Source organism: Cebus imitator, unplaced genomic scaffold (assembly GCF_001604975.1).
Source record: "Cebus imitator isolate Cc_AM_T3 unplaced genomic scaffold, Cebus_imitator-1.0 Scaffold453, whole genome shotgun sequence".
NCBI lineage: Eukaryota > Metazoa > Chordata > Mammalia > Primates > Cebidae > Cebus > Cebus imitator.
Genome location: NW_016107768.1, coordinates 139,616 through 146,313, shown reverse-complemented (window position 1 = coordinate 146,313; position 6,698 = coordinate 139,616). Strand labels below are relative to the sequence as shown.

Here is a 6,698-nt window from a genome sequence, read left to right as displayed (position 1 = left end):
TTTGAGGTGGAGTCTCACTCTGTTGCCCAGGCTGAAGTACAGTGGCGCAATCTCAGCTCACTGAAACCTCCGCCTCCCAGGTTCAAGCGATTCTCTGCCTCAGCCTCCCAAGTAGCTGGGATTACAGGTGCCTGCCACTACGTCCAGCTAATTTTTGTGTTTTTAGTGAAGACAGGGTTTCACCATATTGGCCAGGCTGGTCTTGAACTCCTGACCTTGTAATCCACCTGACTTGGTGTCCTAAAATGGTGGGATTACGGTTGTGAGTCCCTGTGCCTGGCTGGGAATATATACATCTTTTAAAGATTTAACAATTTTTGGCTGGGTGCGGTGGCTCACGCCTGTAATCTCAGCACATTGGAAGGCCGAGGTGGGTGGATCAGGAAGTCAGGAGATCGAGACCATCCTGGCCAACATGGTGAAACCGCATCTCTACTAAAAATACAAAACTTAGCTTAGTGTGATGGTGTGTGCCTGTAGTCCCAGCTACTTGGGAGGCTGAAGCAGGAGAATTGCTTGAACCTGGGAGGTGGAGGTTGCAGTGAGCTGAGATCATGCCGCTTCACTTCAGCCTGGTGACAGAGCGAGACTCCATCTCAAAAACAAACAAAAAAAATTGACAATTTTTAAATCTTAACATGCAAAACCTGTGGTATAGAACCCAACCTCACCCATTTGCTGTATTTACATTTAGACGTCTTTCATCTTTCATCTGTGGTGGTCTCTGGCAGTCCGTAAATCTTTTCTTGTTTTTTGGGACCTTGATGTTTTTGAGTACTGCTTAGGTATTTTGTAGACTGTTGCTTAATTTCGGTTTGTCTTACAATTGGACTAAGGTCATGGATTTGGGGGAAAACCACAAAGGTGAAGTGCCCTTGTCATCACATCATTTGGGGGAGTCACAGCATCAGCATGAATTCTTCCCGGTGTTGTTCACCCTGATCACTAGAGTAAGGCAGTGTCTGCCAGGCTCTCCACTATAAACTTCATAATTTTCCATATTCATGCCGTGTTCACTATAAGCAGGTCACACAGCCCAGTGCGTACTCAAGTGGAGAGGAATTAATCTCCACCTATGGGGGTGGGAATACATCCAATAATAAGTCTTTTGTTTTCTTGCTTAAATTGTTCTAGCTCTGGCCATTGGGAATTGTTTCAGGTCAGCTCCCATGTCCCTTTGATGTGCCCCTATCCTTTTGGAATACTTCCTTCCTTTCTGGCACTACAAGAAGATGGTCCAGACTCATCTTTACCTTCTCTGTCTCAGCCCCAGTATCATCCATTTCAACAAGGAGGCTTGGTTCCCATTGGTTTACAAACCAAGATCTGGGGACTGGGTGTGCCTCTTGCTCCTGGGGTGTCACTGCTCCTAGGCCCTCTCAGCAGACAGCTAGGAAGTATATGTGTGTATACTAACCTGTGTACACTGTATAATTGTATAACCATCCACACATCCCTACAGTTATTTCTGTATCTCTCCATCTGTACATATATTAAATTAAGCATGAGTCCATACTGATGTCTCCAACTGACCCAATATACAAGGTTCATTCTAGCCGTCTTCTCATGCTTATAATTTATAACTTCTGTCCCTGACAATGAGGAAACTGGCTTGCACCATCCACCATCCACTTAGCTGTTCAATCCTAGTCTATTTGTAAAGCGGTTTCCAAATCATTAACCCGTACCTCTGGGAGGAACAAATTTACCAACTAGGGTACAGAGTTTATGTATCTTTCCTACCGTCTCATGGTTTCCAGTCAAACACCATCTCCCAAAATTATTTAGGTTAGTTATTTGAAATTAGCTTACCACTCTCTTGAAGATTTTTCAAGTTAAAGCAGGCATGGATAATTTTTTTTTTTTTTTTTTTTGAGACGGAGTTTCACTCTTGTTACCCAGGCTGGAGTGCAATGGCACGATCTCGGCTCACCGCAACCTCGGCCTCCTGGGTTCAGGCAATTCTCCTGCCTCATCCTCCTTAGTAGCTGGGATTACAGGCACGTGCCACCATGCCCAGCTAATTTTTTGTATTTTTTAGTAGAGATGGGGTTTCACCATGTTGACCAGGATGGTCTCGATCTCTTGACCTCGTGATCCACCCGCCTCGGCCTCCCAAAGTGCTGGGATTACAGGCTTGGATAATTTTAAGGATATTTCCAGATACTCAGCTTCCATATATACTGTATTCCATGCCTCTTATCTTCAATCTTAGCATTGCCCAAGGGTATAAACATTTCCAAACCATCAAACAAAAACAACTTGCAATTGGGGACAGTTACTGAGAGACTGGATGAGTACTGGAGAATGAATCCTTTTGAAAATCAAATGGCTTATGGGGTTTTACTTTTAATAAACTTTCAGAAGACTAATGGAATTATCAGTTCATGATTTTAAACCACTTTTGGTGATAGATTGCTATAAGATTCTTGAGATACAACTAGGCAAAAATCGAAGGGACGCTTGTAACAAAACTTTCATTTCTATATACTTATTTCTCAGCACTTACAGCCTTAAAAAAAAACAGGAAGCAAATCAGTTTTAACTTTATTGTAGAAAAGTTAGCATTCCTTTATGGATACAGGAACTAATAATACATGAGGAGCCCATCCAGGGCTTAAAGAGATGACTTCTCAATACTTACTTACTTATTTGAGATGGTGTCTCACTCTGTTGCCCAGGCTGGAGTGCATTGGCACGATCTTGGCTCACTGCAACCTCTACCTACCGGGCTCAACCGATTCTCCTGCCTCAGCATCGCGAGTAGCTAGGACTACAGGTGTGCAATTTTTTTTATTTTTACTAGCAACAGGGTTTCACTGTGTTGGTCAGGCCAAGCTTTTCACACACAAACTAACCAGTCCAGAGCTGATGTCCCCAGCTACCCACTTCATCAGCCTTCCACAGGACTCATGTGGTGTAGGCCACTATTCCTCTGCCCTAATCACCCCAGGGCCAGGTACCAGACAACTAGGGACAGCCCCTATGACCAGAGCCTGCAGAAATTACTCACACTATAATAGCTAACCTTAACCTAGTTCACCTTGCCTCTCTCATTCCTTCCCATGGAAACCACAATAAAGGCTCTTGCCCAAGTTTTCCCATCACTCCTGCCTTCTCATTGACCACAGTGCCTCCCCATGTGCTCCTGCATGGCATAGTACTTTCCCTTCTCATGGGATCTGTGAGTCACAAACTGTCTTTTCAGTGGCAATAGACTCTTGACCTGTTGGTCTCTCCATACCTGAAGAATAATAAAACATATATGTATATATTTTAAAAATAAACTACAATTTAATTAAGCATAAAGTTACTTTCCCATTTGTCTGCAACCACAGTAGACCTGGTTTCCTGGTGGAGGAAACATCATCCTACAGGCTTGTTCCCACGGAATCGACAGGAACCCAGTGTCAGAAGGAGCCCTGTGAAGATCTGGTAACCTACCACAGGTTGATTCTCCTCTTTCGTTGGTAATCTGATGATGCAAAGGATTTCCTGGGCCTCTTGAGCCTCTCCCTTTCCCCCCGGGAAGCAAAGGTGAGAGTCTGAGTGGACCCTCCAACAAAGTTGGAGGACAGAGAAAAGCTCTCGTTTCAGATGAAGATCCACCCATTGGTGAGGGACCATATGGGGAATGTTCTCTGCCAGATGCCATATTTGGAACATAAAAGTGCATCAGGATCTCTTCCTAACAGCTTAAACTGTATTTCGGTTAATTTTTGTCTGCTGTGAGCATTTTCTTTCCTTAAATCATTGAGGTTTCCTTTAGCAGTCCGAGCTGCCAACCAATTACGATGTGCTTTCTTCTCAATAGGTAATAGTCCGCCGTTGATAGTAATGAATAGTTATCTTGAATTCTTCTTTGAGATCTTTGGCTCACTTTCTATAGGTCTCCAGCTTCTCGGTGGCATGGACGATCTTTTTGCCTACTTTAGAAAATTTCTCTTCTTTCTCTAACCGGCTGTTTTCCTCTAGTGTTAATTTCCTATAGAGTCTCATTTCATTTTCTTGATAGAATTGAGGCATTAAGTTTCTGTTGAAGCTTCTGATTCTCACTCTCTAAATGTGTGTTTTCTGACTGCAAAGATGCTTGTTGAGTCTGAAGATGTTTAATGCACTGTGCAAGCTCTTCTTTTGTTTTTTCAACTTCAGATAGCTGAAAATCAATTTGGTTTCTTTCTCCTTCCAAGATTTTTAAAGAAGCATTTAACTTAGCAGCATGAATCAGTTTCTTCAAAGCTCCTTTTGGAGGATGATCTAAGTAAGCACCATCTTCTGATTCGCTGTTCATTGCTAATTTCAAGTTCTCATCTTCCATTATGTCTTCTCCAAGCATAGCATCCCACTCTTTCATCTTCAGCAAGCGTTCAGTCAGAGTCTCGATGTGATTGTCTTTATCGTTTAGAACTTGATCTGCGTGTACTCTGGAGTCTTCCAATGTTATTTTCTGTTTATTGAGCTCACTCACGTGTTCTTTCCATACTTCAGCTTCTTGCAAAAACTGTTTCTGGCTTTTCTGAAGATGACAATTTTCGTTCAAGGCATCTTTTATTGCTATCTTCAGTCATTCTTCATTCATTTGAGATATCTTGAAGATGATTTTGGCTTCAGCTACTTGTGATTTGAGATATTCTGACTCATCTCCTAGAGACTATCATTTTTGAAATATCCACCATCAGTTGCTTTTGTTCAGAATGTTTTGATTTCTGTTCTTTTAACTCTTTTTCGAGACCAAGTATTTCATCCTCAAGCTCATCATTGGACCTGTTCAGCTTTTCACATGTTGCCTCCAAACTTCGTGCCTCTGTTGCGTCCTCCTCAAAGCTGGCCTCCTTTAAAGATGACTCTACTGCACAGCCTTTATGCTCTTTTTTTAATGAGGGTAAGGTTTTCAAGTAGTTTACATTTCTTGTCAATTAGTCCAGAAAGCACACCGGCAAGCTTTTTCTCTCTTCTCACATAAAGCCAACTCCTAATCGATCTCAAAACTTCTCCACAAAAAAATGGGAACAGCAAAAAACCCAACAATAGCTGCACATATCACGAATTCCCATGGAAACCTATAGGAATTAGAATCTGCTGTCATATTTTGAGGCAGTGCTGCCACAACCCTGTGTAGTTCCAGCAGGACCAACCCCAAGTAGGGCTGAGAGGTAGACCCGGGCTCCTGCACAGCGCTAAGGCTGCTCTGGTGGTCGCCACAGTAACCGGGGCAACAATAAGCAGCAGAGAACACACAGCCTTCCATTTAGAACCCAAATCCACACGTGGCAACCAGAGCAGACCACTGCGGAGCCCCCTGAGGGGGGAGCTAGGGGTACCCTTAAGCCCCACAGGCCCACGCTGCCCACCTCGCCCCTTGTTACACTTTACATCCTGAGGTAGCGCTAACACCTATATTTTAAAACAATACCACATGGAGAGAAAGACTCAGGTGATCCAGCATCCCAGCTATGCCCATTTCTCAGCTGACACCCAAACTAAATGTAGCCATGTGCATGAGCCCAGGTGAAGGCCTGCAGAACAACCTCTCAGCAGACAGAATGATAAGCAATAACAAGAGGCGGAGGTTGCGGTGAGCCGAGATCCCGCCATTGCACTCCAGCCTGGGTAACAAGAGTGAAATTCCGTCTCAAAAAAAAAAAAAAATTATTTTTATTTAGTTAACTTTTGGAACAAGGTCTCACTCTATCATCCAGGCTGGAGCACAGTGGTGCAATCACAGCTCCCCGAAGCCTTGGCCTCCCGGGCTCAACCGATCCTCCCACCTCAGCCTCCTTGGTCGCTGGGATTACTGGCATGTGCCACCATGCTAAGCTAATTTTTGTATTTTTAGTAGGGACGGGATTTCACCATATTGGCCAGGCTGATCTTGAACTACTGACTTCCTGATCTGCCAGCCTCGACCTCCCAAATTGCTGGGATTACAGGGGTGAGCCACTGTGCCTGGCCAGAATTTTATTTTTTATATTTAACAATTATTGGTATTATGATCTATTTTCTTGTGATAAATTATGTCGTACTAGTAATTTTAACAATTTAATCCAGAAAAAATTAAATTCTATGAGCAGGAAATATAAATTTCCATTTCTATAGTTCTTTCAGCAGTATGACAGGATGATCAGTAAGACTTTCAAGCATGAAAAAGATAACTGGGATAAAATTCTATCAGGAAAGTAGAATGAAGATATGATTTTATAAAGCATGTCTAAGAATTCGAGAGAAGAAATTTGGGTGTGGTCACTGACACATGAAATTAAACAAAAACAAGTAGCATATACCTACTGATATTTCGAGGTAGTTTCACTGCCAAAGAAACTAACATTGGATGTTCCAACTTCTAAACAACTTTCCTGTTACGGGCTGCATTCCCCAGCCCCTTTCCGCCACTCCCAATCCACATATTTGAAATCTAGCACCAGTAACTTATAATGAAACTGCATTCGGAGATAAGAACTTTAAAGATACAATTAGATCAAAATGAGGCCTTTAGTTCAGCCCTAATCCAATTTGACTAGAGTGCTTTTATAAGAAGAAGAAATTTGGGAAAGCGGGGCGGGGGCGGATAGATGATTTTCAGGAGGAAGGAGAAAAAGCATTGATGTAAACTTAGGATTTTTAAGAATTTTTTTTTTGAGACGGAGTTTCGCTCTTGTTACCCAGGCTGGAGGGCAATGGCACGATCTCGGCTCACCGCA

At 42.9% G+C, this 6,698-nt stretch overlaps 1 pseudogene; it reads right to left on the bottom strand.

Moving 5' to 3' along the window:
* Positions 1 to 3,272: 3,272 nt before the first annotated feature.
* On the bottom strand, positions 3,273 to 5,547 carry LOC108291426 (annotated as a pseudogene).
* Between the last annotated feature and the right edge of the window lie 1,151 nt (positions 5,548 to 6,698).